Consider the following 15,593-nt stretch of genomic DNA (forward strand, 5'->3'; position numbering starts at 1 on the left):
CTACAGGTGTATAATTACTACATTTCGGCATGGTCGAGCATAAATTTATATTTAACTTATTCCGGGTATGTAAAATATGGCACATGCTTTTTATATTTTTCAAATTATTTTTTGAGAAAAAATTATTTACCCTTTAAGTTGTTAATTTTTTTAATTTATTACATCCTCAACATATGTTGATTTCAATACTTTTAATACCACAAGAAAACACGTGTGGGCTTATTTCACATGCTTTTCTGGAGTTCCGGAGTAGAGATAAGGACGAGCGGTCGGCAAAGGAATGCAGTACAGCTTTGTACTGGAAACATACCGTTCTACCTCACGCATGATATCCGATCGTTGCGAAGGCAAGCGAGTGAATAACCCAAACACTCCTTGGCGTAACTAAATGGACTCGCCTAACTCAGGCGCAGATCGCATGCGACTGTCATGACTAAATAATCGTACTGTACATATAAATGATCTGTGTGTTAGACTATCGAGGGTGATTTATTTGTTAGGTCGATTAAAAGGCTTAGCGTGTAAGGAATTTCTTAAGAACGCTTAGGCCCACTCTTTTTGTTTCAATAGATTTTAGTCATCTGTCCAAAAATTATTATTGACTCCTAAACAATCCATTCTATAATATACAAGAACTTTTTTATGTTTCTATTCATGTTATCTTTTAACTGCTCATTTCTATAATTTAATGCATTTCTTGTATACTTGTTTTAGACTCACCACATACTCTTGGAGTTTCTGGCAAAATAAAGATTAATGGAGTGGTTGATTGATTGATTGATGATTGATTGATGATTGATTGATTGATTGATCGATAGATCGATTGATTGATTGATTGATTGACTGATTGATTGATTGAGACACAATGGCTGTAAGAGATTTGAAATATTGAATCTGGAGTTGCCTTGAAAATTGTTAATCTCTCTTCTGAATTGGCATTGCATTGATGCAGGAATTACGGCTTTTCTAAGTATTTCTTGATTATCCAGAAACGAATTAGCTAGTTATGGGATATTTAAACACTAACAATATAGCCCAAATTTTTAACGTTTTATAAGAGGAGATAGATTTTGAAAATATGTCGTTTCTTTAAATTTAAAAACCTAAAAAAAAAGCATTCATCTGATCGCAATGAAACCTATACGGAAGGATACATATAGGAGGGGTATGAAGTGTACAAAATATGGAGTCTTTATATTAAAAATGGTAGAAAATAGAAATTTCACCCATCACTTTCCTTAATTTTAAGTACAATAGTGTGCCGATTCTTGTGAATTTCTTAAATAAATGCTAGGAAAATAGCAGGAACATAATACAGTATATCACTTCATTTCCTTTACCTTTTCTTAAGTCCAGAAGTTCAAAGTATTATGTTATGAATAAAGTAACTGTTGGTTTTTTTTGTTAGCAATTATCGTGACAGGGGAAAACAAGAGATTAAATTTTGAATAATTGACGAGTAAGAATAAAATTATAACAGGGTAAAATTATTGTGTGCGATAAGCTGGTAAACCAATATTGACGTCAGACACCACGCTTATGTAGAAAAATATGTTCATGTTTGAAAGGGTCTTCTAGAATGTTTATCCCAGTCCAATAACAGGCACTCTGTATTATGAATTAGAACTGATAATCTTAATGGTGTAAAGTAATTTACTTGAGTTCATTGCCCAAATGGAACAGCGTGCGCATGTGGATATATTAACAAAATATTATCTGCGAAACATCAATGAATTATACCCAAAGTTGGGCAAAATATAATTCTTTTCAGTATTGGAACCCATTATTAATCAAGATCTGTACAAAAAATTATTTTCTCTTCACAAAAATATATGTTTTGTATTAATATAAATATTGTTGATTTAGATCGTGAATTATTTTAGACAAAATGTGTAAAAAGTAGATCTACAGAACTATTTTCTTAAGTGAATTAAAAAGTGGTTTTACTCATCTCAGAATTCTTCGGTTTAAGTGTGATGTCATTTTCAAAGGAAGATTCGATTGCTCGACGAACTACAGACATTACATTTTCAGAAAACAGAAAAGGAAATTGTTGTGCTTTGTGTGTGTTGGCTTTTATTACTGGAGGCCCTAAGTTGGACAAAATATAATTCAGTTTAATTTTAGATCTCGTTATTAATCATAATCTGTACAAAAAATTAATCCTGTTCACAAAAGTATATACTCTGTAATAGCATCCACATTGTTGATTCAGATTCCGACTTCTTCACAAAAATATATTTTAAATATTACTATCAACGTTTTTGATTCATATTGTGAATTATTCACATTTTCTATATTAGTATCAACGTTGTTGATTCAGATTGCGAATTCTTCACAAAAATATATTTTCTATATTAGCATCAACGTTGTTAATTCAGATTGTGAATTATTCACAAAAATATTTTTTTTTTATATTAGTATCAACATTGTTGATATAGGTTGTGTATTATTCACAAAAATATATTTTCTACATTAGCATCAACGTTGTTGATACAGGTTGTGTATTATTCACAAAAATATATTTTTATATTAGTATCAACGTTGTTGATATAGGTTGTGAATTATTCACAAACATATTTTTTCTACATTAGCATCAACGTTGTTGATACAGGTTGTGAATTATTCACAAAAATATATTTTCCATATTAGTATCAACGTTGTTGATTCAGATTGCGAATTCTTCGCAAAAAATATATTTTCCATATTAGTATCAACGTAGATAATTCAGTTTGTGAATTCTTCACAAAACTATATTTTCTATATTAGTATAAACGTTGTTGATTCAGATTGTGAATTATTCGTAAAAAATATATTTTCTATATTAGTATCAGCGTTGTTGATTCATATTGTGAATTCTTCACAAAATTATATTTTCTAAATTAGTATCAACGTAGTTGATTCAGATTTTGAATTATTCATAAAAATATATTTTCTATATTAATATCATCATTGTTGATTCAGATTATAAATTCTTCACAAAAATATATTTTCTATATTAGTATCAACGTTGTTGATTCAAATTTTGAATTATTCACACAATGTATTTTGTATATTAGTATCAACGTTGTTGATTCAAATTTTTAATTATTCACACAATGTATTTTGTATATTAGTATCAACGTTGTTGATTCAGATCGTGAATTGTGTAGTCAAAATGTGTAAAAAGTGGAGCTTCAGAACTAACATCTTAAATGAATTAAAAGTGGTTTTACTTATCTCAAAATTCTTTGGTTTATGTGTGATGTCATTTTCAAAGGAAGATTCGATTGCTGAATAAACAATAGACATTACATTTTCAGGAAACAGGAAAGGAATTTGTTGTGCTTTGTGTGTGTTGGCTTTTATTTCTGGAGGCATGTACTTGTTTGTCACAGACGTGTTCATGGAAACTGACAAAGACTCTCCTGGGTTATTCCTAAACAATGTGATCTGCATACCATTCCTATTTCTGTGGACATTAGTTGCAATGACAGTGAACATGACAACCAACAGACGAAAATTCTTTACGTTGTTCAAGAGTTTAGTATCTATAACTGATGATATATTGCACCAAGAAAATGTTATCTACAACAGGAATATAAATGTTCGCGTCAGTTTAGCTTTGATAGCAACCCCTTTAATCTTCGGGTTATTTATCTGGTATCATATTACTTGGATTTGGGTAGTGACAAATTCATATGTGTATAATGCAAGCCTTTATGTTCTGTGTGCGGTACATACAGTCCTGATTGTCCAGTTCTGCAAATTTGTAGCTTGTATAAAATGTGTTTTAGCTGCACTTGGAGATGTACTTTCCAGAGAGTTTCCTCTAACAAACACAAAGCAATTCACACATTCTATACCACTCAATAATAGCAATAATTATTCAGATCAATTTGGACTTCATTCGAAAAATATTCCATGTCTAGCACTTGTTGATTTCAACTGCGACACTTCGTGTACATTCAGAACGCGATGTTTACGTAAGATAATGTTCTGCAGACGATTGTACAGTAATATCGCCGACAGCTGTAGGATAATCAATTCAGTGTATGGCGTCCAACTCCTGTGTTTCTTTGTTTCGAACTTTGCTATTACAACTGCAAACATCGAAATTATTGTTGATGCAGTTAATCAACCTCGTAAAGATATTAAGGGTTATATGACTTACATCATTATATCTCAAATTTTCTGGATCGGTATCGCTTTTTCCAGGATAATCTATGTAGCTTTTGCTTGTCAAGAAGTCCTTGAGAAATCTAAGGAACTTACATATTGTATAGAGAAGTTGAAACTTCGGTATCATATGCATCCAGATGTGACAGAGCAATTGCAACTCTTTTGCAACCAAATGTCTAATGATGCGGTACATTTCACAGCATGGCACTTCTTAGACATAAACATGAAGACTGCTGGAACGTTTTTAATCTCTGTGACAACTTATTGCCTTGTGTTAATTCAGTTCAGATCTTAGCGTCGAATACTGACAGGCAGAAGATCGTTTTTAATGACAGAAGTAGAGAGTGAACGTATCTCCTTGATGCACTTCGTTTTTTCGTGTAACTTTCCAAAGTCTACATTCACTCTGCACAGGGTGTAAGATTGTGGTGTTTGCACAAAATGCGAGGAGTTGTATGAATGATACATGTAAGTTATTTGACATTGGGAAATTATACGTGGAGATTTCAACGCCCTTTTTTTTAACTTTCGTTTTGCCATTTGTCTTTCTTTTTTTACTATTTCTAACCTGAAATTTTATGCTCGAAGGTCAAATGAATAACATAATTGTATTCTCATAGTTATGAAACTTTAAATATCCTAATCTTGCCAATTCTAATTCTAGTATTAAATTTAAAAAGTTATGTATGGGTTTTATAAACAATGAAAAATTGTAAATTTAATTTTATATATTCTTATTGTGTAGTAGACATAAGACAAATTGTATTGTATACTTCTTAATTTAAATTCAGGAATCCGCCTCTAATCACGAGCTGTACTCTTGCAAGGGTGAGCTAAAGTTTTATCTGTGTATATTATATTTATGTTATAATTATTAGCAAAATAAATGAATATATATATATATATATATATATATAATCTTTGTAAATTTATATATTATCTATCTATTTATTTAAGTGTTTTTCTAATTATTTGTCTATTTATTAATTTATTTACTTATTTATTTACATATTTTTATTAATTTGGTTATTTTTTACTTTTTTATTTACTTATTTATTTATTCATTCCCTTATTTATTTATTTATTTATTTATTTATTTATTTATTTATTTATTCATTCTGTTATTTATTTATTCATTCATTAATTCATTCATTCATTCATTCACTTCCTTAATCTGGTGGAGTTAAGGCATCAGGCCTTCTCTACCACACCATCACAATAAAATTCCCTAAAAAATCGAAGTATTACAATAACACAATTGAAAGTAAAAATGTTGCATGCAATTACAGGGTTCCTATGAATTCCTGTTCACTTTTTCTTTATGTACAGTACAATCATTCGTACCATTGATATAAATTACAAATTTAACAATTTTAAGATGCCTCCTCAGAAAGAGTTTTATTTTGTCTCGTCAGTAGAGGTGCCCTGGGTTAAAATAACACTCCAATATGCATTGGAGGAAGATAGTGTTATTACATGAGCTCAAAATGACCACCGTCCATGATAAGGCAGACATCAGCGGCTTTCTCATCGACAACCATACACGTTCGAACATCCATGATGTGTTTCTGATGCGTTGACAACGACTGACAACGTGTCCGTTAACATTATCAAAAGGGCTGGAATACATAAAACTTTTCAGGTATCCCAAAAAAAAAAAGAAATTCAGAAGATTGAAGTCAGGGGACATGGGAGGCCATGGTGTTAGTGAACCTTGGCCGATACATCTCCTGTTAAAACTTGTGCGTAAAAAATCGAACGTTCAAATGAAAATTAGCCGGTGCTCCGTCATACATGTACCACAGCAACTACCTTTCCAACAGTGGTACATAATCCAAAAGGTTGCAGAACTCATGTTGGAAGAATGGAGGTACGCACGAACTCTAAGTTTGTCAGGTAAGAAATGAGGTCGTAAATGTTCAGGTTTATGCGGTTAGTGGCCACAGCGACGGCATAAAATGTCGGCAACGGCTGTTTCATTGTCGTTTACTTACTCCTGCAGTTTGTACCTATATTTATGAAACACCCTGTATAGCTACATTAATTATGTGTGGTCGCTATTATAACACTGTGACTGTCTCAGTTTAATTAACGGTCAGTAGAAAGTTCAGTACTGAACAGTTTTGCTGTTAAAATACTTGTATAACATTGTATAACAACATGTTTTTCCTCTTTTCCAGGTAAGTTTCGTGTTCTATCCTGAGAATTTTCGACTACAGCATATGATTACGGTAAGAGAAATGATAAATTAGACTACCTATATATTTACACATTTAACTTCGTTTATAGTTTGATTGATATACTGCAGGATGTATTTAATAGCTTGAACGACCTTCGATTCCTCCGCGTGCTCTATGGCTGCAGTACGGAGATGAACAAAACTAACCGCCGCTCTCGCACGCTGTGTTCGTTGCATTTGTCTTTCGAGTCTCGTCTCGTCATTCTCGTGCGCTTCGAGTCTCGATCATGCTCGAAATAGCATTTGGTTGGCGTGGAAAGATTTCGTAACTTTGAATAACATACATCATTGAAATAAATAACATTATAAATGTTTAAATGAGACAAAAAGACAGAACAGAACAGTATCTTAGTTATCAAAATGTTCTGTTTCTATTATATGATATTACCTATGGTTATATAAATAAAAAAGAACAATTCTCAAATAAATTTGCATTTCTAAGAAACATAAAACATAGTTTAATATCTTTTTACTTGAGATTGCACACTTGATCTCATACATATGAAAAGAAAATTCCTAGCCTTTTAGTAAGGGCCAGGTAATCTGCCCAAGCGAGAATCGAACCCTGGTCATAAGGCAAGTGCCTCTAGCGACTGGACTACGCCTGTGGTTACAATTTGGATATTTTAAAATAACTGAAAGTTATACCAATAACAAACTACATTAGGCTAATCAATATAGGACCATTTTGCTACAACATATTAACATAATTGACAAAACCAGGATACTTAAAAGAAAAATTCTCCATTACATCCACAGGGAATAAGAAGCTCTTGGAATATCACCAAAATGATGGCGGGATATCCTAACAAGCTGGCAGGTCTGAATTTGGAAAGAAAGAAAGTTATTTCTCTTTCTTCCTGGTATGAATTTATTATCTTTTGATTTCTCCGATGTGCCTCCAATGATAACATTCTTGGCCACAAATCCATTAAATTTCCCAGTCGGTATTTCTAATTTACATCTTTCCCTCCGTAATTGTTAGTTAGCTTGAACTCGTGTTCTCAGAATGGAGTAAGCCTAGCATAGTAACCTTGGCAACGGGGATTGCCTCTATTCTCTTCAGTAGTCAGTCATATTGCATTAAATTATCATTATTTTTACTGTCGCTTGACAGAGAAATGCAGTGAGGTAATCCAGAATAGCAAAGACAGTCGTCAACTTTTTTTCAATGCTGCTGTCAGTTTTTGCATTTGAGTTAGTATAGCCTAGGTATATATTTTAGTAATACAAGAACTTTTAAAATGAGTTGTAGTTCAAAAGACACATTTTTTGTGTAATTTATACTAACGTAACTGGAGCTAAGTTGCATTCTTCCACTGTGTCTACACGTTTATCTACAGTAATCTTCACCTGACGTAATTAGGAACATTAAATCCAGACGTTTGAGATGGACAGGGCATGTAGCACGTATGGGCGAATCCAGAAATGCATATAGAGTGTTAGTTGGGAGACCGGAGGGAAAAAGACCTTTGGGGAGGTCGAGACGTAGATGGGAGGATAATATTAAAATAGATTCGAGGGCGGTGGGATATGATTGTAGACACTGGTTTAATCTTGCTCAGGATAAGGACAGATAGCGGGCTTATGTGAGGGCGGCAATGAACCTCCGCGTTCCTTAAAAGCCATAAGCAAGTAATGAATATAAATGTAATTGTGTTTTGAATCGATATATAGTGCGATGTTAATGTAGGTAGCTTATTCAAATATGAACAATTTCTTTAATTAAACTATTACTTCTTACGGAATTTAATGGATTGGTGTCCATAATTTCTCTCAAGGGAAAATAACGAAGCTTTCATAATCATTGTTGTGAAAACATTTAGTGTGAATACGAAGCTTAATACATTGTCTTGGTCATTTAAGAGTTGTCTTGTTAACCTCATGTAAGAAGTGTATATGTTGCCTATGGTACATAAACGAACCCAATACAACGTAATGTACGTCATCGCCAGAAGGGTTTGAAGATTTATGTAGATCAACAACAAATTCTTAGCAAATAGTAAATTGAGACTTTTGGTGATTAACATGCCCGCAAAATGGAGTTGTAGAATAAATATGTTACGTGAACTGAAAATCTTTTTGTACCTGTCAAAATTCTTGGGTTTATGTTTAATGTCTTTCTCGAAAGAAGACATGCTTTCAGAAGAAACTATAGACATTACGTTTTGCGGAAATATCAAAGGAATGTGTATTGTTTTGTGCATATTGTCTCTAATTTTAGGAGGATTGTTCTATTTTATCATAATATTATTCGATGTTTCTTATGAAGTGAACACAGAAATGTTTTTAAACAATGTATTTACTTTACCATTTCTATTTATCTCAACTCTGTTATACATAACAATGAATATTACTGTGAACAAAGGAAAACTCTTGAAACTATTTACGAGTTTAACATCTATATCAGAAGCTATATTACATCAAAACACCAGTATTTACAACAATAACTTCAACGTTCGTTATAGTTTGGTTTTGCTGTCGGTTCCTTTTATAGTGGTACCATTTGCTTGTTATCAGATTTTAGTATGGATGAAGGAAATCAGCTTTATGTATTGCACAAGCTATGAAATGGCGAGTTTGATTAATACAGTTTTGGTGCTCCAATTCTGTGAATTTGTAAAATGTATTAAGTGTGCATTATCTGGACTTTCTGAGATAATTTATACAAATTTATCTGACATCAAAACACCACAAGATAAACAGAATATCAAACTAAACCAAATTCAGTGTTCAGAAATATCTGTACTACAATCTGAAATAGACAGTGACCAATACTGTCCCCTCAGATCTCGCTTTTTATCCAAGATAATGTTTTGTAGACGAGTTTACAGCGATATTTATGACAACTGTGGTGTTGTCAATGAAGTTTATGGCATTTTAATCCTGTGTTTCTTTATTAATGTCTGTTCGGTTGTAATCGTTAACACTAACATCATTTTTAAGACCATCCAGCAACCTGACATTAACGTAATTATAGCTAACTTTTTCTGGAATACTTTCATGTTTTTACTAACATTTTATGCATCTTTTAATTGCGAAAATGTATTGCAGGAATGCAAGAAGCTTACAGATTACACAGAGAAGTTGAAAGTTCTATATCCGTTGCATGCTGATGTGACACAACAGTTGCAGCTGTTTTCTAAACAAATTAGAAATAATGTAATTCAATTCACGGCCTGGCACTTCTTTGAAATAAATATGAATACTTTTGGCACTTTCATGATATCGATGTTAATGTATGGAATAGCGTTATTTCAGTTCAGAACTTAGAATTGATACCTTAGTTGCTAAGCAACGAATTCCATATCAGTGACATTTATGTTGTAACAAACTATAAAACATATTTTTTTGCACAGTCATGCTCTTTTTGCATAATTGTAATCATTGTTGCATGCCATGTAACTTTAAGATAGAACACGTTGAATGGTTACTGTGGAAACGCTGGAAATGAGAGTGCAGTAAGTAAATTACTTACAACACAGCTGTGTGTAACGTATTAAAACGAACAAAAAACAATTCAAGTATGGCTTGCACTTACAATAAGTGTCTGAAGTGTGATTGTAAGACGTTACTCTGTTTCTACACTGAATCGGTATGTTGATTTACGTATGTCACAGAATCTGTGATTTTGAAAGCAGTTGCACTAATAATTCAAGAAGGTAAGTCATTTCGTGAAATTAGTATATTACACGTATTTTATAGCTCATTCTAGATTTTTGAAAAATCATTGACTCCCATCAGATTTTCCATGTCTCTTCAATGTCTAGCTTGATCTTCAGTTTTTAAGTGTAAGACTTTCAATTCATCCATTTGTATTTCTTGCAATTCTGATTCTTTCAGCACGTTGCCATCCATGATTATTTTATTGATTATAATGCAGAATCAGAGAAAGAAAAGGTTTATTTCCATCCACACAAATAATAGTATATTATGCAACGAACCTATAATGGTAGTAATTAAGAGGCGAGTATGTTTGTTTATGAAACTCGCTTGCGCTCGTTTCATAATTTTCATACGAGCGTCTTAATTACCATTATAGGCAAGTTTCATACGACTTTTTATGCTCGACCATATTTCTAACTTGAAATTATTCATAAGTATTCATGTTATGGTTATGTAGGTGAAGAGCGGAATTGACCTGAATTGTGAGATGTGCGCAGACGCGAAAGTATTGATTTTTTCCGAGACACGAAAGTCATTGACCTTGATATAATCTGCAGAATAACAGGAAGATTAGTCTTGATATAACCTGGAAATTGATTTAGAATTGAAAAACGAGATGACAATTTGAACTTATTTGAATATTATTTACAATTAACGCTAATTATTATAGTAACAGAACATAACCTTCTCCGACAGTATTGGATTTCCAGCCTCTGTGACTTTTCGCTAATTGTCTTTCGATTGCATATCCGAGAATAATCGATACTTGCGGTTTTATAATGGTACAATGGTGAATCAAGATTTTATATTTACGTTTAATACCTATATAGAAAAAATGTTATTAATTTATTTATATTTTAATTAAATGAAATGACGATCGTCTAAAACGTAGTATGCAATAGACGTGGTAAGTGCGTTAGGCTACAGAATCTTAGAAATATAAAAGACTCGACATTGTGTCTCTTTTTTTTTTTTTCAAACTTTTTCTCCCTTCTGTACTGAAGCAATCACACTTGTATAACATTATACTATTGTGAAACAGAATATCAGAATGTTTCTTCTGTGTAGTTATGTTTCCGTGTTGAAACTCCACTTTTACTGTATTTACTGTTAATGAAACAATAAATGACACTGGCACTCTTAACTTCATAGTTTCCTGCCTTAGGGCAGGTCCGTCATTGCAAACCCAGCATTCTCCAGTGATCCCTATTTTCCGTCTTCCTCTTCGTCTACGTACACTATCCGTATATCTTACTGTTGTCTGTTATCTGATATCTGCCCAGATATTTTCTCCCGTTCACAATCTTTACGTATCAAATTCACTGTGGTCCTCTGCTAGTCCGCCCGAAACTTTTTGTATAAAAATAGCTTCCGTTGCATAACATACTACAGCAAAGAACGAAAAAATTTTTGTTGCAATCGACTGCAGAAGTCGACCTTCGTTCGATGGCCACAGAGATAATAAAAGTGAGTGTACACATTCATAGAGAAAATACAGAAATATTGGCAATTGACAAGTGCACTGAACCAAACCCTAAAACGTTTTTTTTTTTAATCTATACTAATAATAAATCTGTATCCGAAATTTTTCTGGTAATTTTCGATTTTCCAAAAATAATTCGTCCTAACATATATAACTAACCACCCTGAAACCGAAAATCGCTTTTTTGAAATTTTTGTTTGTATGTCTGTCTGTATGTTTGTTACCTTTTCACGCGATAATGGCTGAACGGATTTCCATGAAAATAGGAATATAAATTAAGTTCGTTGTAACTTATATTTTAGGCTATATGGTATTCAAAATACATTATTTAAAAGGGGGGTTATAAGGGGGCCTGAATTAAATAAATCGAAATATCTCGCTCATTATTGATTTTTCTAAAAAAATGTTACATAACAAATGTTTCTTTAAAAATGATTTCCTATAAGTTTTATTCTTTACAAAATTTTGATATGATTGATATTTAATGAGATAAATGAGTTTTAAAATTAAAATAACGTCATCTAAGAAGGTGCAATGAAGTAAGAATAAATAACTTGGTCTATAAGGGGCCTTGGACAACAACAATCGAAAAAGGGGCCTTGGCCAACAACAATCGAAAGCTATGAAACATAGCCTACAGAGAATGTTTCTGTGTTTGTATTAAGTAATATCGGAAGCTAAATTAACCGATTTGTATAATTAATTATTATTTCATCGTTGGAAAGTGTAGTTTCTCTAGATGGACATAATGCTATAATGTTATTACAGTAACTTCTGAGTAAATCGAGGAAAGGTAAGATTAAAATAGCTTCTTATGCACAGAAAATTTGATAGGCTATTTTGTACATTCGTTTTCTGTATTTCTTAAAATAATATTTATGTACACTCTCATTTTAATCTCAGAGAATTAACCAACAACGAGAGTGTATTGATTTAGTATGCAGTAATAGTACGTTAGCTTAGCAATCCATTATCTTATAATTCAAATTTTAACTATGCTCAATTGAATCGTGTTAAAATACATAAAATATATATGCAATAAATGCAATGCAAAAAGAAAAAATTGGGTAATGAGCCAAGCAGATTATCTTGCGCTGTTGTAAAAGTTGTTCCTTCTGAGATTCAAGAGCCCCCACAACAAATTAAAAACTTACTTATCGGAGTACATCCGTTATCAACGCACGTTTTATATAATATAATATAATATAATATAATATAATATAATATAATATAATATAATATAATATAATATATACCAATAATAAATATGTAACCGAAATTTTTCTGGTAATTTTCTCTTTTCCAAAAATAATTGGTGTAAGCATGTATAATTATTCATCCTGACACCGAAAATCGTTTTTTTGACATTTTTGTTTGTATGTCTGTCTGTCTGTCTGTATGTTTGTTACCTTTTCACGCGATAATGGCTGAACGGATTTCGATGAAAATTGAAATATAAATTAAGTTCGTTGTAATTTAGATTTTAGTCTATATGGCATTCAGAATGCTTCATTTAACGGGCCCTGAATTAAATAAATCGAAATATCTCGCTTATTATTGCTTTTTTGTGAAAAATGTTATATAACAAAAGTTTCTTTAAAAATGATTTCCAGTAAGTTTTATTCAATGCAAAATTTTGATAGGACTGATATTTAAGGATATACAAGACTTTTAAACAACAATACAATACATCTTCACCGCCGCCTCAGATTATAGCGTTGTTGTTCTTGCAGTAACTCCTATGTGCAAAATATAAAAATTTTTGAGTAGGAAGAAAAAGCACATTTATTCATTCTATGGCAATGGTACATAGGAGATCGTGAATTCTTACATTTTCGAAAGAAAGAAATATAATTACATATCACTGTTTATGCTGTATCACTATTTAAGTTATTTGAATGGTTGAGAACCATAGTGGGCCAAGCGCCATTTACTCAAAACGTAGAAAACAGTGGTTAAAATTAAGTTATTACCATAATTCAATGGAAACATATAGCAAGTAATATAAAGTTTACACATTAAAACTAAATTATATGTCAATCTTCATTAAACTATGGTTGCATGTAATAACAAATAAGAAACATGTTAAAGGAATTATCATTGCACCAAATGAGTGGTCTCTGGACCAAAATGACCGCATTTTAATTATTTAAATACAATTTAAATTAAGTAACATATTAAACGATTTATCCTTCTATCAAACACGAATGTTCCCTGGATCAAACGTCCTATTTCAATTGTGTAATTACTTTATATTTATTTCTAACAGGTGCAGCGAAGCGCACAGGTACGGCTAGTTTTGAATAAAACTTTGGTACTTATTTCCTAGTTTTTGCGATAATGGGTATATATTTCGTGGTTTTTTGACGTATTTCGTACAATAATTGTAAGTCCACACCTGTGGAGTAACGGTTAGCTCGTCTGGCCGCGAAACCAGGTGGCCCGTGTTCGATTCCCGGTCGGGGCAAGTTACCTGGTGGAGGTTTTTTCCGGGGTTTTTCCTCAACCCAATAAGAGCAAATGCTAGGTAACTTTCGGTGCTGGACAAAGGTTCCATTTTTACTGGTTGTTTTTTCGTTATTTTCACCGATCTACATCCTTAATACTAACAACACTGAGAAAATGTGATTACTTTAAGACAGACGGTACTTTACGAAGTTCAGTACGCTGTTAAATTAATTGATGCAACTCTAGATTCCAAATTAACATGGAAACTACATATAAATGACCTGTGTGTTAGACTATCGAGGGTGATTTATTCGTTAGGTCGATTGAAAAGCTTAATATGTAAGGAATTTCTTAAGAACGCTTAGGCCAACTCATTTTGTTTCAGTAGATTTCAATCATCTGTTCGCAATTATTATTGACTCCTACACAATCCTTTCTATAATATACAGGGACATCATTATATTTTTACTTACATTTTTAATATTAACCTGGCTCTACCTTTGGATCAACACCGTTTGCTACCTCCTTCCACGACTGGAGTTCGATGATACTGGCGTAATATACAAACAAATCATTTTACTATGTGTAGGAGGGAAGAAAAGTAGTTCATCCATTTACGTAAACTAGGAAATATCGCGATTTTGAGTTTGATCATTTTCATTAGGTTTTTGTTTAATCAAAATACAGTACAGTATTAACAATGCGTGTTTTTACTCACGAACTGAGCTGTCCATGTGGACGTATTCATTATGCAGTGTATATTATACTGTCTACTGCACATTAGCGTACACTATAGGGAATGAAGTTAAATTGAAAAATAATCATAATATGGATATTTAAACACTTTTTTTTTAAATGGTGGGCGTTCATTTCGATACAGGCTTCAGTTCTTTTGTGCATATTATCGCACTATAGACTATTGTACCTAATCCCAATTACCAGTTTCGTCCTTTGTATTAGCAACTCACGTTGAAATAATTCTATACCTATTATATGAAAGATTACCTTACGTACTGTAAATTCAATCTTCACTTCTGCCCGATCCGAAAAGATAAAATTACTCAGACATGCTATCTACTGTCCGTCCAAGTGGTTATGTTGTAGGATTGTAGAAAGGGAGGAAATCACGTGACAGTTAATTACTTAACGAGGCCCTTTTATTTAAGTTATTTTAAACAGTTGTATAATATTACGTAGACGTCCAATTCCTAACAGAAATTAATGTTCTCAGAAAAGAGCTAAGACAGCCCAGCCACTAGCTGGCGAATAAAAGCTGGTGGGGGAAACCGGGATACGACGTAGGCAAATGGACAACAGTACCTGTGCGAAAATGATTCAATATTGAAAGCTCTTTCGTCACTGGAAAACGAGAACATATTTTTGGAACGTACTGTTTACTATGACCGTAAGGCTACTATGACTGTATATGCGGTCTTGGATCTGTGTGGAGGACGGGTGAACTTCATTAGCAGAAGGGGTGGGAGTGAAGTACATTCAAAAACTCAGGTACAATAAAAATTGAAGTAAAAATAAAATGATGTCCCTGTACAAGAATTTTTTATGTATCTATTCATGTTATCTTTTAACCGCTCATTT

The sequence above is a fragment of the Periplaneta americana genome, chromosome 14 (genome assembly GCF_040183065.1).
Source record: "Periplaneta americana isolate PAMFEO1 chromosome 14, P.americana_PAMFEO1_priV1, whole genome shotgun sequence".
Lineage (NCBI taxonomy): Eukaryota > Metazoa > Arthropoda > Insecta > Blattodea > Blattidae > Periplaneta > Periplaneta americana.